Genomic DNA, 26,596 nt, shown 5'->3' on the forward strand with positions numbered 1-26,596 from the left:
GATCATCTGGGTCTCTCTTCCACCCATCGGAGATATTTATCAGAAGCGCTGCATATGTAGGCCCCAGGCAATGTCAAAGTTCCCTCTCTTCCGTACCACAATCTCTTTGATCGTCTATCATCAGGCAGGAGGTTCTGTAGCATTAGAACAAGGATTGTTAGGATGGGAAACAGCTTCTTCCTTTAGGCCATGAGACTACTGAACTTCCCTCCACCGCCCAGCTCTCATCACCCAAGCACCAGCAGCATTGTACTGTTTACTTTCTGACTTGTGTCATTAATACACCTTATGCTAAATGTCAATCCTCTGGAATATATTTTATTACTTGTTAACTTATTTGTGGTAACCTTACTTTATGTGTTGTGTGTGAGCTATCTGCACTGTGTCTTAGGCCTTGGCCTGGAGGAATGAACATGTATGCAGTTGACTGACAACAAAATTGAACTTGAACTTTTGTTCATTCATGGAATTTAGGTGTTAGTGTCACGACAGCATTTATTGTCCCATGCTTGTTGCTATCAAGAAAGTGACAGTGAGCTGTTTTTTCTTTGCTTCAGCAGTGCAAGCATTCTACAAGCTCCAGGTAGGGTACACAATTGTTTGAAATATTGTATATTTTACAAGATGATACCCGTCAAACTAGCCACTTTGTCCTGGAGGGGTAGAGCTTCCTAAGTATTGTTGAAGTTGCACTCATCCACCTAAGTGCAGAATATTCTGTTACATCCCAGACTTTTTGCATTGAAAATTGGTGGTGTCAGGAAACGAGTTAGTTACTGCAGGGTACTGAGGTTCCAGTGTGCTCTTTAGTTACAGTATTTATGCAGTCAGTCCAATTAAGTCGCTGTTCAATGTTGAACGACTCACAAAATGTTGTGGATGAGTACCACCTAGCCTTGCATATTACTTCTCAGCAATCACAGTCCATTTTCTTTCCTTCCATCCTGTGCCCCATCCAGTAATCGAGCCATGTCACCCGCCCCCGCCCCCCACCCGTCGTTCCTAGCACTCTTGTTTTTGAACCAGCTTTCTTCTCATTTTCACTGTCAACTTGGATTAGATTTCCAATTTTGATCTCTATGGCACAGTCCTAAAATGACTTCCAACCAATCAGGAGTGGGAACTAATTCCCAAGAATATTTGTCAATGCTGCTGAATCTGCTCAGAATAACATGAGCAGGAAGGATCTGACTTGAAGCCACTTATTCTGACACTTATTAGTAAAATTAAGTAAGAGACATTTGAGTACAGGTATATCTGAGACAATCTTGCCAGCTGTGATGGAATGAAATCTAACCCCTTATACCAAAGGCTACCTCACACTGAGTTTCTGTTTCTAGTGTTTATATAACAGTCATTAGAACTGCACTTAAGACAAGCATTTACTTTTGTTTCTCCCTTCAATGATGTTATCATTCTAATCCCTCAGCTCCCTTTATTGTGATACCTACTTTTTATGGCCAGACAAGCTTGTGCACTTTGCACAGTATATTTGCCTAAGGAAACCAATTCAATTTTCATTCATGAAAAGTAAATAAGATAAATTTCATCACTTGGCAATCAAATGCTTTTCAATGGCTTTTGCATGTTACCTTTTACATTTACCAGAGGTAAAATATCACATTCCAGAACTGACAAGGGCATGACAGAGAATCTCAGGGACCTGTGTACAATGCTAATAGTGTTAGGATGTCCTTAAGTATCCTAAGATAGCAACCTCCACCATACCGTGGGGGCCAGATCCGAAGCAACTCTTTCAGTACATAATTGGCAGCATTTCTAATAGTTGGCATTCTGTAGCAAAATGAAACACAGAAGGCTTATTGTCAGCAAGTTTATTGCAAACTGTTCATATAGCCACATGATGGTATTTTCCCCCCACAAATTTATCAGCATGTACTGGCTGGAGTTAAAGAAAACACATCAGATAAATTCACAAAAGAAGTGAAGTATGCTGTGCAGGCAGAAAAGCTGGATTGGGCATGTGTTACTAACACAAACAATTCCAGGTGAAGGAATTGCCAATGTGGGAAAGGTCTAATTTGTAAAGGGATTGGATTTCATGCCTTCAGTGCTGGCAGGGTTGTCTCAGACATAGCTGTACTTCAATGCCTCTGAGAATACTGATGAGTGGCAATAATAATTTGAAGCAATTGTGCAATGCAATGCACAGCATAATTTGGTTTTAAGATAAACATATTTCTGGAAGCTTAACAGTCATTGAGGTAGGACTTTGAACTCTGACTCATCATGATATATTTTGTTCATTGCACAACCAAAAATTATTTCTAGCTGAAATAACTTGTGTTCTCTTTTATCTTTGAGGAAAGACATTCTTAGGCCATGTGTTCCACTGATTTTTTTTTCTGTGGTACTCAAACAAAATAGTCTTTGACATACCATGCAGTGACTGCTTACCTGTGGACTCTCTTTCAAGGGCTCTCATGTTCTCGATATTTAGTGTTTATTTATTTATTGTTATTATCTCTCATTTTCTTTCTTTTTATATTTGCACAGTTTGTTGTCTTCTGCATACAGTTGTTCACCCTGTTAGAGCAGTCTTTCATTGATTCTATTATGGTTATTGGATCCATTGAGAATGCCTGCAAGAAAATGAATCTCAGGGTTATATATGGTGACATATATGTACTTTGGTAATAATTTACTTTGAACTTTGAATTTTGAAGCATGCACTAATCAATTTCCAATTCTTGCCATTTTGAAGATATTTTAATACACTCTAAGGTATCTGAGATTGATTGGGGTGCCCAATATTATTGGCTGTTTTAATGGTCTTGAAAAGATGGTGGTGACATATCCTCATGATCATCACTGATGATAAAGAACAGCATTATATTTCTGATGAACGCAGTAGGCCAGGCAGCATCTCTAGGAAGAGGTGCAGTCGACATTTCGTGCCGACACACTTCGTCAGGACTAACTGAAAGAAGAGCTAGTGAGAGATTTGAAAGTGGGAGGGGGAGGTGGAGATCCGAACTGATAGGAGAAGACAGGAGGGGGAGGGATGGAGCCAAGAGCTGGACAGTTGATTGGCAAAAGGGATATAAGAGGATCATGGGACAGGAGGCCCAGGGAGAAAGAAAAGGGGGAGGGAGGGAAAACCCAGAGGATGGGCAAGGGGTATAGTGAGAGGGACAGAGGGAGAAAAAGGAGAGAGGGAGAAAGAATGTGTGTATATAAATAAATAACGGATGGGGTACGAGGGGGAGGTAGGGCATTAGCGGAAGTTTGAGAAGTCAATGTTTATGCCATCAGGTTGGAGGCTACCCAGACGGAATACAGGGTGTTGTTCCTCCAACCTGAGTGTGGCTTCATCTTTACAGTAGAGGAGGCCGTGGATAGGCATATCAGAATGGGAATAGGACGTGGAATTAAAATGTGTGGCCACTGGAAGATCCTGCTTTCTCTGGCGGACAGAGAGTAGGTGTTGGAGGAACGACGCCTTATATTCCGTCTGGGTAGCCTCCAACCTGATGGCATGAATATTGACTTCTCAAACTTCCGCTAATGCCCCACCTCCCCCCTTACCCCATCTGTTATTTATTTATATACACACATTCTTTTTCTCTCTCTCCTTTTTCTCCCTCTGTCCCCCTCACTATACCCTTTGCCCATCCTCTGGTATTTTCCCCACGCCCCCTTTTCTTTCTCCGTAGGCTGTCCTGTCTCATGATCCTCTCATATCCCTTTTGCAAAGCAACTGTCCAGCTCTTGGCTCCATCCCTCCCCCTCCTGTCTTCTCCTATCATTTCAGATCTCCACCTCCCCTTCCCACTTTCAAATCTCTTACTAGCTCTTCTTTCAGTTAGTCCTGATGAAGGGTCTTGGCCCAAAATGTCGACTGTACCTCTTCCTAGAGATGCTGCCTGGCCTGCTGTGTTCACCAGCAACTTTTATGTGTGTTGCTTGAAATTCCAGCATCTGCAGATTTCCTCGTGTTTATATTTCTGAGTCAGGATTATGTGTTACTTGTAGAGAACTGAGGGTGATAGTAGGTATCCCACACATTTGTTCTTCTTGTCCTTCTTTGATGTGGTGACCTGAGGTTTGGGAGGTCCTGTAGTCAAGGCTAATAAATACAGTGCATTTTCTACTCAGTACATAATCCAACAACTCTGTGCCTGCGATGGAAGGAATAAATGTTTAGGATGGTGGATGTTGTTGGACTGCACTCATTCAGGCAGGTGGAAATGATTGCATCACATTCCTGACTAGTACCTTCTGATACTTTGTGGTATCAGGAAGGGAGTCAGTTAGTACGTGATTTCAAGCGATTGACCTATTCTTGCAGACATAATATTTTTGTTGCTGCTTTCTGGTCTAAGATGACCCCTGGATTTTGATAGTGAGGGCTGAGCATACACATGTCAGTAATGCAGATTTAATACCCTTGTTGCTTTGTGTGAATATTTGTGTGTTATTGACCAAATTTTCAATAAATCCATTATTTGGAACAGATGTAAAAGATAGGGAATTATAAATGCTAATTTTAGTTGCAAATAAGTTATATCAGGCTGTGCACAGTAAACTATCAAATTCTATGAGATTTATTGAAGTGTTGTTGTAACTGGGGAATGGGCTGTTTGTATGATAATATCATCAACAATTTCTCCCATTAAAAATCACATACTCAAAATGGCAGTATACAAAAGGTGCTGAGATGAAGCAGACATAAAAATTAACCTTAATGATTGGAAGTGCAATCCCAAACAGATTAATGTAATTATACATGTTGATGTCTACTTGGACTTCACTTTTTGTAGAAAGTAACAGCATTCTAGTCAAGTCATCAGCTTGTTTTCCATCGTGTAGAACAGACATATTTTATGTTCAACCTGGTGTTAGTTGGCAAAAAAAAAGCTTTTGAATAATGATCTATTTTGTCTTTAAATTTAATTTAAATGTATGACATACTGTTTTACTCAAATGCAGGTTTTTTTACAGCCTACTTAAGAAGCTCAGTTGTTGGTAAAATGTGAGTTAGATTTTAAACCAGCCTCTGAATGTTCAGTCCAAAGGTAAGATTGTAGGTGTGCATAGTTCAGTGGTATGTCAAGAAGAGGAGCTTGTACAGTTTCTCCATTTTCCTAACACACATTACAACAAGAAAAATACATTTTCCACACAACATTTACCCTAATTAATTTTGGCAGAGAGTTTTAATAATTAACATCTAATGATTGTTTACATATTCTGTCTACTCTAAAATTTAAAAGCCTGCTTACTCAGCTTTTGGATCTCCCCCTCCCCCACCCACTTTCAAATCTCTTACTAGCCCTTCCTTCAGTTAGTCCTGACGAAGGGTCTCGGCCCGAAACGTCAACTGTACCTCTTCCTAGAGATTCTGCGTGGCCTGCTGTGTTCACCAGCACATTTGATGTGTGTTACTCGGCTTTATTTTCAGATTAATTAATTTGGACAACAAGAATTTGAAATTGACACAACTATTAAAAACAAAATCTATAGGAATCATAATAGTAAGCAGTGTAAATTTTCAGAATTAAACACTGGCTTGTCTCTTTGTAGATCTTACAGCTACAATGGGATACATTGATGGTAAAAATCTGAATTAATAGATTGCCTACAGTATTTAAGGACAATAGGAGAGCTTCATAGAATGAATATTAAATATAGGTCATGCATGTTTTAAGCCATAATGAATTGAATCATGCTTCATTCCACTTGTTGTGTAAACTCACGTCTTGCACTTACCCTATGTCCAGATCACGGTCCAATTTTCCATCCTTCATTTTTGAAACCTGCCAAAGAGAAATGAAGAGAGAGTTAATCACAACAAGCATTTCAGACCTAAAGAAATGTTTGTATCTATGCTCTTGGTTTTGGATAATTAGTGATAGCATTAATAATCAAGTTTGCTTTGGCAATGGTGGAATTCACTTTTAATTGAAATATTTCTTTTTCGATTGAATATGATGGTGGTAGTGAATATAGGAGGCAGAGCTGAGGTTTGGACTGATAAAATTTGTAACTTCAGAAGTAGGGCATATTTGTTTTTCTTCAACAGCCAACATTACCTGGAGCTACAGTATGTTACTTCGGTATCAGCGGGAATTAATCTCTTAGTCCTCTAGTATTTTGTACTCCCTTTTTTAAACTCAGTTTTTATTTTCTGGATTCTACTAAAATCAATGTAATGCAGCAGAACACCTTTTGGGCAACTTATTGCTCTGCACATTAAATTCCTTTTCAGAGCAATTGCTTGCTGTGTGCACTGTTGTTTTCAATAGCGAGTTTTCCAAAACTTTCATCAAAAGGTGGCAGGTTATATTACCTCCAAAATTATCATCAACAGTTCAACAATGGGAAACATGTTTCATCTGTTTGGTTTTTACATCTTGTCACTTACTATATTTAGTACATTTTATTACCAAAAGATATGTTGCTCATTGTAAGAATTTTTTTATTCTGCATCCAGTGTTTAGCAAGATTTTTATTTGGCCTTGTAAGTGAGCTGTGTTTGTGTATGAGGAATGTGTGAGCACATGATGTACTTGTAAGGTTTATAAGACCTGTATGTGCTTGTATACATAAAATGCATTTGGCTGAACAGTATGTAGTAAAGTGTAATATTTTGTCTGAGGATTTTCTGAAACGGAACTAGAGAGGAAAACTCCTGGCCCTCAAATACCAAATTGATACGACAAATGCAGTTACTTTCCTCAAGCAGTAAGACTGACAAACACTTCCACTCACTAACCCACCCCACCACTACTACTTTATCATTTCCTGTCAGAGTCTCTTTATGTACCAACACCCCTGTACTTAGTGTCACTTTATGTATGTACTATCAATCTCTGTATATAAGGTATCTTATGTATCTATATTATTGTATCTTTTACTATGTTTACAGAACTTCCAGCCTATTGTTAGGCCACACTTAGATCCCCTCCAGTTCACCTACCAGCCCCGACTAGGAGTTGAGGATGCCATCGTCTTCCTGCTGAACCGTGTCTACGCCCACCTGGACGAGCCAGCGAGCACTGTGAGGGTCATGTTTTTTTGACTTCTCCAGTGTGTTCAACACCATCCGCCCTGCTCTGCTGGGGGAGAAGCTGACAGCGATGCAGGTGGATGCTTTCCTGGTGTCATGGATTCTTGATTACCTGACTGGCCGACCACAGTACGTGTGCTTGTAACACTATGTGTCCGACAGAGTGATCAGCAGCACTGGGGACTGTCTTGTCTCCCTTTCTCTTCACCATTTACACCTCAGACTTCAACTACTGCACAGAGTCTTGTCATCTTCAGAAGTTTTCAGATGACTCTGCCATAGTTGGATGCATCAGCAAGGGAGACGAGGCTGAGTACAGGGCTACGGTAGGAAACTTTGTCACATGGTGTGAGCAGAATTATCTGCAGCTTAATGTGAAAAAGACTAAGGAGCTAGTGGTGGACCTGAGGAGAGCTAAGGCACCGGTGACCCCTGTTTCCATCCAGGGGGTCAGTGTGGACATGGTGGAGGATTACAAATACCTGGGGATACGAATTGACAATAAACTGGACTGGTCAAAGAACACTGAGGCTGTCTACAAGAAGGGTCAGAGCTGTCTCTATTTCCTGAGGAGATTGAAGTCTTTTAACATCTGTTGGACGATGCTGAGGATGTTCTACGAGTCTGTGGTGGCCAGTGTGATCATGTTTGCTGTTGTGTGCTGGGGCAGCAGGCTGAGGGTAGCAGACACCAACAGAATCAACAAACTCATTGGTGATATTGTGGGGATGGAACTGGACACTATGACGGTGGTGTCTGAAAAGAGGACGCTGTCCAAGTTGCATGCCATCTTGGACAATGTCTCCCATCCACTACATAATGTATTGGTTGGGCACAGGAGTACGTTCAGCCGGAGACTCATTCCACCGAGATGCAACACAGAGCGTCATAGGAAGTCATTCCTGCCTGTGGTCATCAAACTTTACAACTCCTCCCTTGGAGGGTCAGACACCCTAAGTCAATAGGCTGGTCCTGGACTTATTTCCATCTGGCATAATTTACATATTATTATTTAATTATTTATGGCTTTATATTGCTATATTTATACTCTATTCTTGGTTGGTGCAACTGTAACGAAACCCAATTTCCCTCAGGATCAATAAAGTATGACTATGACTATGACTATGACTATTTTATAGATCCTGGAAAGGTCTAATAATAACAGAGTTGTCGTGATGGGAGATTTTAATTTCCCAAATATCGATTGGCATCTCCCTAGAGCAAGTGGTTTAGATGGGGTGGAGTTTATTAGGTGTGTTCAGGAAGGTTTCTTGACACAATATGTAGATAAGCCTACAAGAGGAGAGTCTGTACTTGATTTGGTATTGGGAAACGAACCTGGTCAGGTGTCAGATCTCTCAGTGGGAGAGTATTTTGGAGATAGTGATCACAATTCTATCTTCTTTACAATTACACTGGAGAGAGATAAGAACAGACAAGTTAGAAAAGCATTTAATTGGAGTAAGCGGAATTATGAGGCTATCAGGCAGGAAATTGGAAACTTAAATTGGAAACAGGTGTTCTCAGGAAAAAGTATGGAAGAAATGTGGCAAATGTTCAGGGGATATTTATGTGGAGTTCTGCATAGGTACATTCCAATGAGACAGGGAAGTTATGGTAGAGTACAGGAACCATGGTGTACAAAGGCTGTAATAAATCTAGTCAAAAAGAAAAGAAAAGCTCACAAAAGGTTCAGAGAGCTAGGTAATGTTAGAGATCTAGAAGATTATAAGGCTAATAGGAAGGAGCCTAAGAAGGAAATTAGGAGTGCCAGAAGGGGCCATGAGAAGGCCTTTGGCCGGCAGGATTAAGGAAAACCCCAAGGCATTCTACAAGTATGTGAAGCGCAAGAGGATAAGACGTGAAAGAATAGGACCAATCAAGTGTGACAGTGGGAAAGTATGTACGGAACCGGAGGAAATAGCAGAGGTACTTAATGAATATTTCACTTCGGTATTCACTATGGAAAAGGATCTTGGTGATTGTAGTGATGAGTTGCAGAAGACTGAAAAGCTTGAGCATTTAGATATTAAGAAAGAGGATGTGCTGGAGCTTTTGGAAAGCATCAAGTTGGATAAGTCACCAGGACCAGATGAGATGTACCCCAGGCTACTGTGGGAGGCGAGGGAGGAGATTGCTGAGCCTCTGGCGATGATCTTTGCATCATCAATGGGGATGGGAGAGGTTCCGGAGGCTTGTGGACGTTGTTCTGTGACTAGTGGTGTGCCACAGGGATCAGTGCTGGGTCCATTGTTATTTGTCATCTATATCAATGATCTGGATGATAATGTGGTAAATTGGATCAGCAAGTTTGCTGATGATACAAAGATTGGAGGTGTAGTAGACAGTGAGGAAGGTTTTCAGAGCCTGCAGAGGGACTTGGACCAGCTGGAAAAATGGGCTGAAAAATGGCAGATGGAGTTTAATACTGACAAGTGTGAGGTATTGCACGTTGGAAGGACAAACCGACGTAGAACATAGAGGGTTAATGGTAAGGCACTGAGGAGTGCAGTGGAACAGAGGGATCTGGGAATACAGATACAAAATTCCCTAAAAGTGTCGTCGCAGGTAGATAGGGTCGTAAAGAGAGCTTTTGGTACATTGGCCTTTATTAATCGAAGTATTGAGTATGAGAGCTGAATGTTATGATGAGGTTGTATAAGGCATTGGTGAGGCCGAATCTGGAGTATTGTGTTCAGTTTTGGTCACCAAATTACAGGAAGGATATAAATAACGTTGAAAGAGTGCAGAGAAGGTTTACAAGGATGTTGCCGGGACTTGAGAAACTCAGTTACAGAGGAAGGTTGAATAGGTTAGGACTTTATTCCCTGGAGCGTAGAAGAATGAGGGGAGATTTGATAGAGGTATATAAAATTATGATGGGTATAGATAGAGTGAATGCAAGCAGAATTTTTGTCACGGAGGCAAGGGGAGAAAAAAACCAGAGGACATGGGTTAAGGGTGAGGGGGGAAAAGTTTAAAGGGAACATTAGGGGGGGGCTTCTTCACACAGAGAGTGGTGGGAGTATGGAATGAGCTGCCAGACGAGGTGGTAAATGCAGGTTCTTTTTTAACATTTAAGAATAAATTGGACAGATACATGGATGGGAGATGTCTGGAGGGATATGATCCGTGTGCAGGTCAGTGGGACTAGGCAGAAAGTGGTTCGGCACAGCCAAGAAGGGCCAAAGGGCCTGTTTCTGTGCTGTAGTTTCTATGGTTCTATGGTTCTATGGTTCCTTTATTTAAGAAAGGGAGTAGAGATAACCTTGGAAATTATAGACCAGTGAGTCTTACCTCAGTGGTTGGTAAGGTGATGGAGAAGATCCTGAGAGGCAGGATTTATGAACATTTGGAGAGGCATAATATGATTAGGAATAGTCAGCATGGCTTTGTCAAGGGCAGGTCATGCCTTACGAACCTGATTGAATTTTTTGAGGATGTGACTAAACACATTGATGAAGGAAGAGCAGTAAATGTAGTGTATATGGATTTCAGCAAGGCATTTGATAAGATACCCCATGCAAGGCTTATTGAGAAAGTAAGGAGGCATGGAATCCAAGGGGACATTGCTTTGTGGATCCAGAACTGGCTTGCCCACAGAAGGCAAAGAATGGTTGTATATGGCTCATATTCTGCATGGAGGTTGGTCACCAGTGGCGTGCCTCAGGGATCTGTTCTGGGACCGTTACTCTTCATGATTTTTACAAATGACCTGAATGAGGAACTGGAGGATGGGTTAGGAAGTTAGGATGACACAAAGGTTGGAGGTGTTGTGGATAGTGTGGACGGCTGTCAGAGGTTACAGCAGGACATTGATAGGATGCAAAACTGGGATGAGAAGAGGCAGATGGAGTTCAACCCAGATAAGTGTGAAGTGGTTCATTTTGGTTGGTCAAATATGATGGCAGAATATAGCATTAATGGTAAGACTCTTGGCAGTGTGGAGGATCGGAGGGATCTTGGGGTCCGAGTCCATAGGACGCTCAAAGCAGCTGCGCAGGTTGACTCTGTGGTTAAGAAGGCATATGGTGTATTGGCCTTTATCAATCGTGGAATTGAATTTAGGGGCTGAGAGGTAATGTTGCTGCTATATAGGACCCTGGTCAGACCCCACTTGGAGTACTGTGCTCAGTTCTGGTCGCCTCACTACAGGAAGGATGTGGAAGCCATAGAAAGGGTGCAGAGGAGATTTACAAGGATGTTGCTTGGATTGGGGAGCATACCTTATGAGGATAGGTTGAGTGAAGTGAGCCTTTTCTCCTTGGAGCAACAGAAGATGAGAGGTGACCTAATAGAAGTGTATAAGATGATGAGAGGCATTGATCGTGTGGATAGTCAGAGGCTTTTTCCCAGGCTGAAATGGTTGCCACAAGAGGACACAGGTTTAAGGTGCTGGGGAGTAGGTACAGAGGAGATGTCAGGGGTAAGTTTTTTACGCAGATAGTGGTGAGTGCGTGGAATGGGCTGCCAGCAACGGTGGTGGAGGCGGATACGATAGGGTCTTTTAAGAGACTTTTGGATAGGTACATGGATCTTAGAAAAATAGAGGGCTATAGGTAAGCCTAGTAATTTCTAAGGCAGGGACATGTTCGGCACAAATTTGTGGGCTGAAGGGCTTGTATTGTGCTGTAGGTTTTCTATGTTTCTACGTTTCTATGTTCTTTATATGATTGTGCTTCATTTTTATGCTGCATCAGATTTAGAGTAGTAATTATTTCATTCTCCTTTACACATGTGAAATAGAAAAGACATTATAAAATCTTGAATCTGAAATACTAAGTAGAAATTAAGGCTATGTTATGGAGGCCCAATATATAAAAGGGGCAAACACACTTTGGTTAGGTTTTCTAAATTTGCCATCTTTACACAAACATTTGCGACATGTCCAAAGCTTGACATGCTTTTTCACTTGGGTGTGAATTTTCTTGTGAATAATGATTAATCAATAAAACAGACACCTTCCTGTTATGTCTTTTATTTTCTATACTTTCTGCAAGGTTTTTATAAGGTAGGTAAGTCACCTGGAGCAGATGGTGTACAAACCAGGGTTCTGAAAGTGGTGGCCGAGTAGAATCGAGAATCAAATGATTCTGGCATGGTTCCAAGAGAATGGAAAATTGCAAATGTGACTCCACTCTTCAAGAAGGGAGAGAAGCAGAAGAAAGGAGACTATAGAACCGTTAACCTGACCGTCGTGGCTGAGAAGATATTGGAGTTGATTATAAGGATGAGTTCTCAGGGTACATGGAAGCACATGATAAAATAGGGCATAGTCAGCATGGTCTTCTCAAAGGAAGATCCTGCCTGTCAAATTCTGTTGGAATTCTTTGAAGAAATAACAAGCAGGATAGATGAAGGAGAATCAGTTAATGTTGTGTACTTAGATTTTCAGAAGACCTTCGACAAGGTGCCACACATGAGGCTGCTTAACAAGCTACAAGCCCATGGTATTACAGGAAAGATTCTAGCTTGGATAAAACAGTGGCTGATTGGCAGGAGGCAAAGAGTGGGAATACAGGAAGCCTTTCTGGTTGGCTGCCAATGACTAGTAGTTTTCCACAGGGGTCTGTGTTGGGACCAATTCTTTTTACATTATATGTCAATGATTTGGATGATGGAATTGATGGATTTGTTGAAAAGTTTGCAGATGATATGAAGCTAGATAGAGGGGCATGTAGTTTTGAGGAATGAAAGAGGCTACAGAGGGATGTGGAGAGGATGTTTCCTACATTGGGAGAGTCTAAGACCAAAGGACACAGCTTCAGAATAGAGTGGCATCCTTTTAGAATGGAGATCAGAAGGAATTTCTTGGGCCAGAGAGTAGTGAATCTGTGGAATTCTTTGCCACAGGCAGCTGTGGAGGCCAAGTCTTTATGTATATTAAGCCAGAGGTTGATAGATTCTTGGTTGGTCAGCGTATGAAGGGGCTAAGAAGAAAATTGGATCACCCATGATGAAATGGCAGAGCAGACTTGAGGGGCCAAATTGCCTCATTCTGCTCCTCTATCTTATGGTCTTCTATTTGTAAAGGTTGCTAACATCCACTTTGTATTCCATGTCCTGATTACTGAGGCAGTCTCATGAGATTGATAACTGAAACAGCAAGGCCAGTGGCCAAAGTAACTTTATCACTTAACTCCATTCAGCGTTATAAAAGGAGTGTTATAAGAAGAGCAAACAACAAAACATGTGTTTATAATGATCCTCTTAGGACCTGTAAAAGTATATCCATTATGAAAAGTATACTATAGTATATCAGATACTCCTATTAAACAATCATCAGATGAAAGCCTAGCTTGCAATGGCATTTTCAAGTTAGATATTTTAACTCAGCATAAATCCATCTATCTTTCATGCACCTTTACTACATTTAATTGATTATTATACAAACACATACATTTCATTCATCAGTTAGAGAGAATGGGATTACACTGAATGGAAACATCCTGCTATTGTCTTGTCAGCATTGCCACGTAGGTAATAGTTGTAAGATTACAGGAAGCCAGTTCTTTTTTATTGGAAAGTTGCTTAAGTTTCCAATTGAAGGATAATTGGGGGTAGATTCTATCACTCACACCAAATTAGAGCACACAGCTCCTTTAGGTACAGCCATAGCAATCAGGTTTGTTTTGTTCCTTCAGAAAATCTACTGCTATTGTAAATTCTGCAGCTATGATATTTAGCAATTATTCTACTTTGGTTATAAAGATGCTATCTGGTGCAAATTATTGCTAAAGAAGTGCTAAATACGAGATGCAGAGTAAAAACACCTTCCCTGACTAGTAAAGTAAGTTTTGTTAATAAAATATAACCCCAAGCTTTCAATTAGGTGGTTGATTTACATGTCCTTAATGGAAATGTCACATTGAGTGCACAACCACATCAGCAGAAAATGTTACGCCAACTCTTCCTACTCTCCTCACACTCAAAAATGCCTATGATAAAATTGTGTCTTTTAACCAATCAGTTAACCATACCTTCGGCATTCTGTCCCCATCAAAAGTTCCTTCCTCATGTTGTCTAATTTAGTACCATATGTTAAGAGGCCAGTTACCACCAAGTTCTACTGAAAGGACAAAGCAGGGATAATATGAACATGAGCTTTCAATTTAAAGTGGTTCATAGGGCTTATATGACCAAGGATAAGTTATCTCCTTTTTATATGGATATATCTCCCTACTCTGATAGGCGTAACAATGGAGAAGCTTCACTTATTCATATGTTTTGGACGTGTCCAAGTTTTGGAAAATGTTGGAAGGAAGTATTCCAAACTTTTTCTGTACTCTTTAAAGTAAATTTTAAGCCTAATCCTTTGACTGCCATATTTAGTATTGTTGGAGGGAAAGATATCCTCTTGAAGACATCTGATCTGCATATTCTGGCTTTTATTTCTCTTATGGCTAGGAGGGCGCTTTTGTTTAAATGGAAGGATGCTGTTCCGCCTAATCATGCTCAGTGGTTACAAGATGTTATGGCATGCCTAAATTTAGAAAAGATTCGTTGTTCAATTTCTGAATCTAACCAAAATTTTCAAAATCTGTGGGGACCATTTTTAAATTATTTTCATAACGTTGACTTCTTGTTAAAGTACAGAAGTTGGTTAATAGTATATGTTATTATCTGATAATTTTTTTTTCTTTTTTCCCAAACAGCTTCGACTTTGGTAGTGGGTGTAGATCTTTTTTAAAAATAAAATTGCATATATTCTAACACACAAATTAATCTAATCTATATGAATATAGAGTAAGGAGTTCATTAATGTGATTCAATATACTGTATCTGGTATTATTATATTTTTTCTTTCATTTTATAATATTTATTCTCTTGGACTCTGTATTCTTCTATATAGAAATCAATAAAAATATTGGAAAAAGAAAAAGAAAAGAATATGAGCTCTGTACCCAGTAAAATCTCACATTGATGTATCTGCACAAGGACAACACTTTATCCATTCTTCATGGCTTCATGAGAGGCAGATTTCTCTTATCCCTGCTGATATGCTGGAATGGCTGTAGGTTTAGCCTCTGTTTTCTGGAGCCTTGAAAGCTCTGGCAATTTTGGATCTTGCTTTACTTATACAGGGCAGACTTGACTACTGGGAGCCATGGCAACAACAGGATTTCTGACTAAGAGGTAGGTTGAGAAAGGGAGATTGAGCTATTTAAGTGGAATTCACAGATCTATGATCTTTGCCTGTAGCCCCTTCCTTCTTTGGTATTATTTCCCCCTTATGCTGGAGGACGCATCAGTGCAGACCTATAAAACAAAGGCTAAGACATCCTGAGTTTGTACAGCCATATTGAAAGCATGCAAGAACTCATTTAACTGGGGCCAATTACAAGCAAAATGCAGGTATACTTTACAAAGAGGATAATATCATCTTATTGGCCTGTGACATCAAACTCCATCTTGTTTGAAACAGGTTCCATTCAACAACTGTAAACTTCCAAAACTAAAATCAGAAAATGCTGGAAATACTCAGCAGATTAGGCTGGTGAGAGAGAAATGATTGAAATCATAAGCACTTCATCAGGTTTTCACTTACACAGGAAATTCTGCAGATGCTGTAGATTCAGAGCAAGACACACAAAATGCTGGAATTATTCAGCAGGCCAGGCAGCATCTGTCAGGAAGAATAAGGAGTCAACGTTTCTAGCTGAGAGCCTTCATCGGGACCGGAAAGGAGGGGGAAGCAGCCAGAGCAAGAAGGTTTGGGAGAGTGGAAGGAAATCAAATTGGAAGGTTATAGGTGAAGCCAGGTGAGGGGGAAGATAGGTTGGTGGGGGTTGGGGAGGAATGGGAGGATGAAGTGAGAAGCTGAGAGGTGATTGGTGAAAAAGAAAAGGGATGAAAAAGAAGGAATCTGTTAGGAGAAGAGAGTTGACCATGGGAGAAAGAGAAGGAGAATGGGCACCAGAGGGAGATGATAGGCATGTACCTCAGATTTTCACTTATTTGTGGAGATTTCATGTGAAGGCCAGCTAGTGTGTTCACTTAACATAACTTGGTTGAACTGTTGCTAAACACCTTATTTGTGTGCATGAAGAATGGCAGACTCAAAGCAGTTCTAAGGCAGTTCCAGGCTACTCTCATAATGTTCACTGGCAGTTCTGTTTAGAACTTAATTCTTCAAATGTAATGTCCAACTGGCCCGATTTTAGAATGTAAAAAGTTTTTTTTTCCCCTATTTATTTCTAGGTATTCTGTATAAGGAACATTTTCAATGAAGAAATTCATTTGAAAGTCCTGTCATTAGGTTTGAAAATAAAAATATTAATTGTTTCGTTATACATTTGCAAGCATTATTTAAAGCAAGTTTTCATTTCTTAAAACATGTTTTCACCAAGGTCAGCTAGTGCCCCAAGGAATTCACATCTGCTTCAACATGAACCTATCCCAGTAATTGGTTTGCCAGATTTTCAGCAGGGGGTTTGCAACAACCCTGTAGTGCTGTTTCAGGAAGAGAGCCAGCCCCAGACCTCCTCAGTGCGATGCCAGCAGCTCTGACCACTCAGTCATTTCCTCCCACTGAAAAGAAGTCAAAAAAAGTATGTGAAGATTCGCAGATGTTACCAATTTAAAGTTCCCCCAATGCCAATGTTTTCAGGGGGTTGATAGGATAGCTTCTAATGTCATATGCTAAGTATAAAGTTGTGACTTTCTGCCACAGTGTGAAGGATTATGCCTCTTTTAGCAAAGACATTAATGATTGCGCACTTAAATCAGGCTAATTGAGAGTATCTCAGAAAGCTCTGTTCTTTTCTTCCAGAAAATCCCATGTGTTTTTTGGTCTAACACAAACAGGCAGACAAGAACTAGATTTAATGTTTCAGGTAACATCCAGAGTCTTTGACAATCCCATACCAATATGTTAGCCTAGATCTGCAGTGATGCCCGCTCTGATACCTTGTTACTGATGCCCGGCAGCTTTTAGAAACAGTTCATGATCCACAATTCCAGAAACTGATCGACAATATAGTGTCCCAGTATGTTTTAAGAACACCTTGGTTTCTTAAATATACAAGCTTTCCATAGATAGAGCAAAGCGATCCCACGCCAATGGATCAGGTCCAATGAACCTGAACGAGTTAGATATGGCCCTGGTGGCTAAAGGGATCAGGGGGTATGGAGGGAAGGCTGGTGCAGGGTTCTGAGTTGGATGATCAGCCATGATCATACTGAATGGCGGTGCAGGCTCGAAGGGCCAAATGGCCTACTCCTGCACCTATTTTCTATGTTTCTATGATCTGCCTTGCAGTCCTGCTGTGTCCGGTAGTGAATGGAGGTGGGCAATTAAACAACTTACTGGAGGAGGAGGCTCTACAAATATCCTCATGATCAACAATGGGTGAGCTCAGCACCTCAGTACAAGGCATACGATATAGAAAGGGCTAAGGGCCCTCACAACATTAAGACTGTAAAACTAAAGACTTGCAAAGTGTCAGAAGGGGCAATCAATAGTGTTACAGAAACATAGAAACATAGAAAATAGGTGCAGGAGTAGGCCATTCGGCCCTTCGAGCCTGCACCGCCATTTATTATGATCATGGCTGATCATCCAACTCAGAACCCCACCCCAGCCTTCCCTCCATACCCCCTGACCCCCGTAGCCACAAGGGCCATATCTAACTCCCTCTTAAATATAGCCAATGACCTGGCCTCAACTGCTTCCTGTGGCAGAGAATTCCACAGATTCACCACTCTCTGTGTGAAGAAGTTTTTCCTAATCTCGGTCCTAAAAGGCTTCCCCTCTATCCTCAGACTGTGGCCCCTCGTTCTGGACTTCCCCAACATCGGGAACAATCTTCCTGCATCTAGCCTGTCCAATCCCTTTAGGATCTTATACGTTTCAATCAGATCCCCCCTCAATCTTCTAAATTCCAACGAGTACAAGCCCAGTTCATCCAGTCTTTCTTCATATGAAAGTCCTGCCATCCCAGGAATCAATCTGGTGAACCTTCTTTGTACTCCCTCTATGGCAAGGATGTCTTTCCTCAGATTAGGGGACCAAAACTGCACACAATACTCCAGGTGTGGTCTCACCAAGGCCTTGTACAACTGCAGTAGTACCTCCCTGCTCCTGTACTCGAATCCTCTCGCTATAAATGCCAGCATACCATTCGCCTTTTTCACGGCCTGCTGTACCTGCCTGCCCACTTTCAATGACTGGTGTATAATGACACCCAGGTCTCGTTGCACCTCCCCTTTTCCTAATCGGCCACCATTCAGATAATAATCTGTTTTCCTATTTTTGCCACCAAAGTGGATAACTTCACATTTATCCACATTAATTTGCATCTGCCATGAATTTGCCCACTCACCCAACCTATCCAAGTCACCCTGCATCCTCTTAGCATCCTCCTCACAGCTAACACTGCCCCCCAGCTTCGTGTCATCCGCAAACTTGGAGATGCTGCATTTAATTCCCTCATCCAAGTCATTAATATATATTGTAAACAACTGGGGTCCCAGCACTGAGCCTTGCAGTACCCCACTAGTCACCGCCTGCCATTCTGAAAAGGTCCCGTTTATTTCCACTCTTTGTTTCCTGTCTGCTAACCAACTCTCCACCCACACCAATACCTTACCCCCAATACCGTGTGCCTTAAGTTTGCACACTAATCTCCTGTGTGGGACCTTGTCAAAAGCCTTCTGAAAATCCAAATATACCACATCCACTGGTTCTCCCCTATCCACTCTACTAGTTACATCCTCAAAATATTCTATGAGATTCGTCAGACATGATTTTCCTTTCACAAATCCATGCTGACTTTGTCCGAACATTTCACCGCTTTCCAAATGTGCTGTTATCACATTCTTGATAACTGACTGCAGCAGTTTCCCCACCACCGACGTTAGGCTAACCGGTCTATAATTCCCCGGTTTCTCTCTCCCTCCTTTTTTAAAAAGTGAAGTTACATTAGCCACCCTCCAATCCTCAGGAACTAGTCCAGAATCTAACGATTTTGAAAAATTATCACTAATGCATCCACTATTTCTTGGGCTACTTCCTTAAGCACTCTGGGATGCAGACCATCTGGCCCTGGGGATTTATCTGCCTTCAATCCCTTCAATTTACCTAACACCACTTCCCTACTAACATGTATTTCGCTCAGTTCCTCCATCTCACTGGACCCTCTGTCCCCTACTATTTCTGGAAGATTATTCATGTCCCCCTTAGTGAAGACAGAACCAAAGTAATTATTCAATTGGTCTGCCATGTCCTTGCTTCCCATAATCAATTCACCTGTTTCTGTCTGCAGGGGACCTACATTTGTCTTTACCAGTCTTTTCCTTTTTACATATCTATAAAAGCTTTTACAGTCCGTTTTTATGTTCCCTGCCAGTTTTCTCTCATAATCTTTTTTCCCCTTCCTAATTAAGCCCTTTGTCCTCCTCTGCTGAACTCTGAGTTTCTCCCAGTCCTCAGGTGAGCCACTTTCTCTGGCTAATTTGTATGCTTCTTCTTTGGAATTGATACTATCCCTAATTTCTCTTGTCAGCCACGGGTGCACTACCTTCCTTGATTTATTCTTTTGCCAAACTGGGATGAACAATTGTTGTAGTTCATCCATGCAATCTTTAAATGCTTGCCATTGCATATCCACCGTCAATCCTTTAAGTGTCATTTGCCAGTCTATCTTAGCTAATTCACGTCTCATACCTGCAAAGTTACCCCTCTTTAAGTTCAGAACCTTTGTTTCTGAATTAACTATGTCACTCTCCATCTTAATGAAGAATTCCACCATATTATGGTCACTCTTACCCAAGGGGCCTCTCACGACAAGATTGCTAATTAACCCTTCCTCATTGCTCAAAACCCAGTCCAGAATAGCCTGCTCTCTAGTTGGTTCCTCGACATGTTGGTTCAAAAAACCATCCCGCATACATTCCAAGAAATCCTCTTCCTCAGCACCTTTACCAATTTGGTTCACCCAATCTACATGTAGATTGAAGTCACCCATTATAACTGCTGTTCCTTTATTGCACACATTTCTAATTTCCTGTTTAATACCATCTCCGACCTCACTACTACTGTTAGGTGGCCTGTACACAACTCCCACCAGCGTCTTCTGCCCCTTAGTGTTACGCAGCTCTACCCATATCGATTCCACATCTTCCCGGCTTATGTCCTTCCTTTCTATTGCGTTAATCTCTTCTTTAACCAGCAACGCCACCCCACCTCCCCTTCCTTCATGTCTATCCCTCCTGAATATTGAATATCCCTGAACGTTGAGCTCCCATCCCTGGTCACCCTGGAGCCATGTCTCTGTGATCCCAACTATATCATAATCATTAATAACAATCTGCACTTTCAATTCATCCACCTTATTACGAATGCTCCTTGCATTGACACACAAAGCCTTCAGGCGCTCTTTTACAACTCTCTTAGCCCTTATACAATTATGCTGAAAAGTGGCCCTTTTTAATGCTTGCCCTGGATTTGTCGGCCTGCCACTTTTACTTTTCTCCATAGCACTTTTTGCTTCTACCCTCACTTTACACCCCTCTGTCTCTCTGCACTGGTTCCCATCCCCCTGTTGTGAACTAACCTCCTCACGTCTAGCCTCTTTAATTTGATTCCCACCCCCCAACCATTCTAGTTTAAAGTCACCTCAGTAGCCCCCGCTAATCTCCCTATCAAGCAGGACTTACTTAAAACTAACACTCACAACACGCTGGAGGAACTCAGCAGGTCGGGCAGCATCCGTGGAAACGATCAGTCGTCGTTTCCACGGATGCTGCCCGACCTGCTGAGTTCCTCCAGCATGTTGTGAGTGTTGCTTTGACCCCAGCATCTGCAGATTGTTTTGTGTTCACTTAAAAATAACTTCAGTACAGCTTCAATCCAGACATAGCTGAATTCCAGAGGTGAAGTGGGAGTAAAGGCTGATTTATACTTCTATGTAGTAGCCTACGCTGTTGTGAGAATTTAAACTTGTGCATTGGTGTGTCTGCGTTGCTCTGCAATTCACCGCCAAATGCTAGTTGGCAGTGGGGTTTCTATGCCACAGTGTTGAGTTTCTTCGTGTTGAAACTCAACACGAAGAAACTCAAACTTCAAACAATGGCGACTGAAACTGAAGGAGGGTGAATTTTCTGTGCTTGTCTGGCCACTGAGAGACAGGGACGAGGAAATGCATTTCAAATATTTTCAGATGTCGGCAGGTAGATTTGATGATTTGGTTCATCGTCTCCAACCACTTATTTCGCATCAGTGTACGCATGGTATACTCAGAGACTGACAATGACCATTCGAGTTTTAGCTTCAGGTGGAAGTTAATAGGCTGTAGCAGCTAGCTACAAACTGGCATCAAGCACAGGGTCCTCCATAATTTCAGAGGTCTGTAAAGCTTTATGGAAAGCATTGTAGCCAGAGTTCCTTCCCTGCCCTTCAGTTGCCCAATGGGAAGCTTTTGCAGAGTAGGAGGAAATGCGATGCTACCAAGCGGACCAATCACAGTTGTTGCGGTCTGTGTCGCAGCGACACGTAGATACATTTTTGGGGGAGGTGTGCATCAGGGTAGGGCATAGGGTATGGTGTAGGGTATGCAGGTACGCCGTACCTACAGCGTCGATTTGTCGCAGAAGTATAAATTGGCCTTAACTGCCCCTGACATCAAAGTAGCATATGATCAAGTGTGTCATCAAGGAGCCCTGGCTGTACTGTGATCTATGGGAATCAGGGAGAGGGCCCTCTGCTGGGTGGGAGATGACTCGGCTGGCTGGAGGTCAATCATTTCAGCACAGGACATCTGTACAGCAGTTCCTCAGGGGAATGCCCTAGGTCTAACCATTGACAATGGCTTCATAAATGACATTTTAATTAATTTATTTATTTTATTGTCAGGTCAGAAGTGGGAATACTGGCTGCTGATTGCACAATGTTCAGCACCATTTGTGACTCCCAGATGTGGACAATACCTAGGCCTGGACTGAAACATTTCTGCCATACAAGTGCTAGACCACAACAAAATCCAACAAGTGAAGATCCAGTTATCATCATTGACCAGAAACTGAACTGGAGCAGCCATATACGTACTGTTACTACAAGAATAAGTCAGAGGCTAGGAATCCTGAAGCAAGCATCTCACCTCCTAATTTCCCAAAGCCTATCCACCATCTCAAGTCAGGAGTCTGATAGAATGCTCTCTACTTGCCTGGATGCATGTTACTTCAGCAAGAAGTATAGGGCATAAAAGCTCATTTGGTAGGCACCACATCCACAACCATTCACTCACTTTATCACTGTTGCACAGTAGCAGCAGTTTAACCATTTACTGCACTTCTGTAGATTTTCTTGTGCCTACAGAGCTATAGCATTCAATGTGGTAAAATAGAGGCACAGTATTTGAGTTTTATCCTTAGATACTTTTAGAAGTACTAGCAAACAAGAATTATCCACTATGGCAAGGCATTTTATATCAATTTGGTTTCAGCTTGGATCAACATCAACAACAACAGAACAGGTGCTGAGAAGCCTTAAAGATTTTATTGTTTTTATTTCCTCATCTAAGATGCATTCTATTGCTAGTGTCTAATTTCTTTCATCTGGTTTCACATCTGAAATTTTACTGAAACGAAGTATCCCTCTGTAACTACTGAAATTATGCTTATTCATCAGGAACGTTATTCGAAATTATAACAGTGCGACATTCAAAACTTTATCAAACAGCTGACACAGGGACCAAGCAGGTAAGAGAAAGAGCTGAGGTACTATTTGCTCAGCCCAATATTGGAAGTACAGTGCAAAGCTTAGTTTTAGATCAATGCAATTTCTCTATTATAGCTACTGGACTAGTACGTTATAGCAATAGCTCCTCACCCCAATGTATTTTATTAAGGTCAGTAGCTGGAAGTGTTTCACATTCTCAACAAAGGCAGATTAATCCTGAGATGGTCAGGAGTATGTGTAGAATTCAATATGTAGCAAGGAAGGATTATTGTAATTTGTTAACTTTAAGTAATTGGATTTTATTTACCATTTACTTTAAGTTCCTCTTCAGGGTTTCTGTACAGCTGGTGATAATTCATATATCAGCAAATTATAAATGGAAAATGATAGGGAAGAAAACTGTCTCACAGAATAAAACTTCAGCTGTGACTTTCCTCCATGTTCATGGTATATTACAGTTTTGTTACATTTTACAAATAGAAATTGCATACGAGTAAGTGTAAACTCTAGATAATTCCGATTTGTAAGTAGGTAAAGTCCCGAAGATATGGGTGTCATGAAAGACTGACTTTTTAAAAACACAACCTTGAAACACCGTGAGTTAAGTTAGAGCAATTTATCTCTCTGTTCCACTCAGATCTCTAAAATTAATGTTGACAACCATTTGTTAATGCAGCTGATCTCTGTACATTTGGGCGAACTGATCAAAAAGGTGAAAGACAGCGGCTAATCTTATCAAGTCAAAATATTCTTCAAAGACATAACAGAGTAGATGGATTGTTTTCGCTGGTTGAGGTGTCTAGGATAACCTAGAACAAAAATGAGGAGGAATGTCTTCACTCATGAAATTAAGTATCTAAGATGGCTGGGGAGGCTTGGTCCCTGAGTATTTTCAAGATGGTTATTCATAGATTTTTAAATAATAAAAAAGATCAAAGGATATTGACTGCAAGAAAAAGGCGCTGCTGCACTAAATGATCACCTGTAATCTTATTGCATGACAGAGCAATTACAAGAGGCTGACATGTTCTTATGCTTCGTGCATGAAGTCTAACCTCTAAGGTCTTTAAACTCATGAGATGGGGGACCAAGTGATTATTGCCTGGAGTAAAGTGGCACTGGTGCTGTCAACAGTTCTTCTGCTTACAAGACACTAGATATTCTTTAAAAACGCAAACACGAGGAAACCTGCAGATGCTGGAAATTCAAACAACACACATAAAATTTGCTGGTGAACGCAGCAGGCCAGGCAGCATCTGTAGGAAGCGGTACAGTCAACGTTTTGGGCCGAGACCCTTCGTCAGGACTAACTGAAAGAAGAAAAAGTAAGAGATTTGAAAGTGAGAGGGGGAGGGGGAGATCCAAAATGATAGGAGAAGACAGGAGGGGGAGGGATGGAGCTAAAAGCTGGAAAGTTGATTGGCAAAAGGGATACGAGGCTGGAGAAGGGAGAGGATCATGGGACAGGAGGCCGAGGGAGAAAGAAAGGGTGGGGGGAAGCCCAGAGGATGGGCAAGGAGTTATAGTGAGAGGGACAGAGGGAGAAAAAAGAGGAAAAAAGGGGGAATGGAAAAAAACATAATAAATAAATAAACAAACAAACAAACAAACAAACAAATAAATAAATAAATAAAACGAATAAATAAATAAATAAATAAATAAATAAGGGATTGGGTATGAAGGGGAGGTTGGGCGTTAATGGAAGTTAGAGAAGTCAATGTTCATGCCATCAGGTTGGAGGCTACTGTGAGGGGATCCAGGAGTACCCCTATTAACTGCAGAGTGACATTTATCATTGATGGTTTGTTTGGGAAGGAGAGAGAGACAGAGTTATTTACCACCGATATGTTGCTTTTGAAAAGAGAGAGAGGGAGATACGAAGATCAACAGTTGGACTGTCACTTTAAGGCATTGGAAGTAACCTTGGATTTCTACTGAGTTTGGAGTTGGAGACAGCACTGAGCAGCTCGAAAGTTGCTATAGTGACCGAAGACTGGTTGTTGATGTTACTTTCGAGGACTTGTTGCCTGCTTGTGCACTTTTTTGCAGACAAGGGAAGGAGGGCCTCTTAATGACAGGTGATGGTCAGCCTGGTGAAATAAATGGGAGGTCAGATGATACAGACCACAGACACATGATCTGGACACTGAATGAGCATTGTTGTGCCCGCAGAGAAAGTGGGTTTTGGAGGATCAATCAGGCGGATTGATCCAAATTGCTATTCCAACAGTGAAGAAGGGGTTGACTGGTGGGGAGTTGTTTATGTGTCCACCCTCGCCTGGGTGATAGCTCCACCACAGGAAAACCGGTCCCCCTAGTTAAAGTCACAGTCGGTGACTTGTAAAGGATTTCGGAGGACGACGAGAAGATCGACAGCATCAGCTTACCTGAAGATTCAACTCACTCTCTCTCTCTCTCTCTCTCTCTCCATCACTACTCAACTCAATACCACGAACTGAACTGAACTTTACTCAACATCGTAAAACTGTATCTTTTTACCCCTAGACTTAAAGAAGCTTGGTTTTCATACATATATGTATATATTCCACACTTACTTTTATATATAATCATTGCTAACCTGTTTGATTTATCTACATTTATATTACTGTATTGTGTAGTTACTAATAAATATTAGTAGTGTATAGCAATACGAGACTCCAAAGTGCTTTCCATCTCTGCTGGTTCTTTACTCCCGTCACAGGGTACGTGACACTACCCAGATGGAATATAAGGTGTTGTTCCTCCACCCTGAGTGTGGCTTCATCTTGACAGCAGAGGAGGCCGTGGATAGACATATCAGAATGGGAATGGGACATAGAATTAAAATGTGTGGCCACGGGGAGATCCTGCTTTCTCTGGTGGACAGAGCGTAGGTGTTCAGCGAGACGTTCTCCCAGCCTGTGTCAGGTGCTCCCAATGCGGCCTTCTATATATTGGCGAGTCCACATATTTTAATTCTACATCCCATTCCCATTCTGATATGTCTATCCACAGCCTCCTCTACTGTCAAGATGAAGTCACACTCAGGTTGGAGGAACAACACCTTATATTCCATCTGGGTAGCCTCCAACCTGATGGCACGAACATTGACTTCTCTAACTTCCGTTAATGCCCCACCTCCCCTTCGTACCCCATCCTTTATTTATTTATCTATCTATCTATCTATCTATCTATTTATTTATTTATTATTATGTTTTTTTTTTCTTTCCCTTTTTTTTTATCTCTCTTTTTTCTCCCTCTGTCCCTCTCACTATAGCTCCTTGCCCATCCTCTGGGCTCCCCCCCCCATTGCTTTCTCCCTAGGCCTCCTGTCCCATGATCCTCTCCCTTCTCCAGCCTCGTATCCCTTTTGCCAATCAACTGTCCAGCTCTTGGCTCCATCCCTCCCCCTCCTGTCTTCTCCTATCATTTTGGATCTCCCCCTCCCCCTCCCCCTCCCACTTTTCAATCTCTTACTTTCTCTCCTTTCAGTTAGTCCTGACAAAGGGTCTTGGCCCGAAATGTTGACTGTACCTCTTCCTATAGATGCTGCCTGGCCTGCTGCGTTCACTAGATATTCTTAACTACTTGGGTAAGGTGAATTAATTATCCTTCTTCCTTTCCTCTTGACTGGTCTCCCTCTCCCTCTTACTTGCTGCTGCCAGAGGAAGGCACAGGGATCTTGGGTCTTGTGCAAGGTTTGATCGGTCTCATTTGTGGAATAGACTCATTTTTAGAGGACCCTGCAGTTCCTGTTATATGTGTCTCTGGTTTCTCGTTACTCCTTCTTTGATTGCTATTTTGTGTGATCTTGGTGGAAGTGATCTGTGGCCTGTGGACATTGAATGACACAGTGCTAAATTGAACTGAACTGAACTGAACTGAACTGAACTGAACTAAACTGA

At 41.5% G+C, this 26,596-nt stretch overlaps 1 long non-coding RNA gene across 1 annotated transcript in view; it reads right to left on the reverse strand.

Moving 5' to 3' along the window:
• Positions 1–2,471: 2,471 nt before the first annotated feature.
• The window catches only part of LOC140206312 (uncharacterized), an 88,891-nt gene continuing 64,766 nt past the window's right edge, over positions 2,472–26,596 (reverse strand). The window contains exons 2-3 of the long non-coding RNA XR_011888112.1: positions 5,734–5,780; positions 2,472–2,603 (exon numbers count right to left, since the gene is read on the reverse strand). This is a non-coding gene — a long non-coding RNA (uncharacterized lncRNA). The remainder of the gene's footprint in view (positions 2,604–5,733; positions 5,781–26,596) is intronic.

The sequence above is a fragment of the Mobula birostris genome, chromosome 12 (assembly GCF_030028105.1).
Source record: "Mobula birostris isolate sMobBir1 chromosome 12, sMobBir1.hap1, whole genome shotgun sequence".
Taxonomy (NCBI): domain Eukaryota; kingdom Metazoa; phylum Chordata; class Chondrichthyes; order Myliobatiformes; family Myliobatidae; genus Mobula; species Mobula birostris.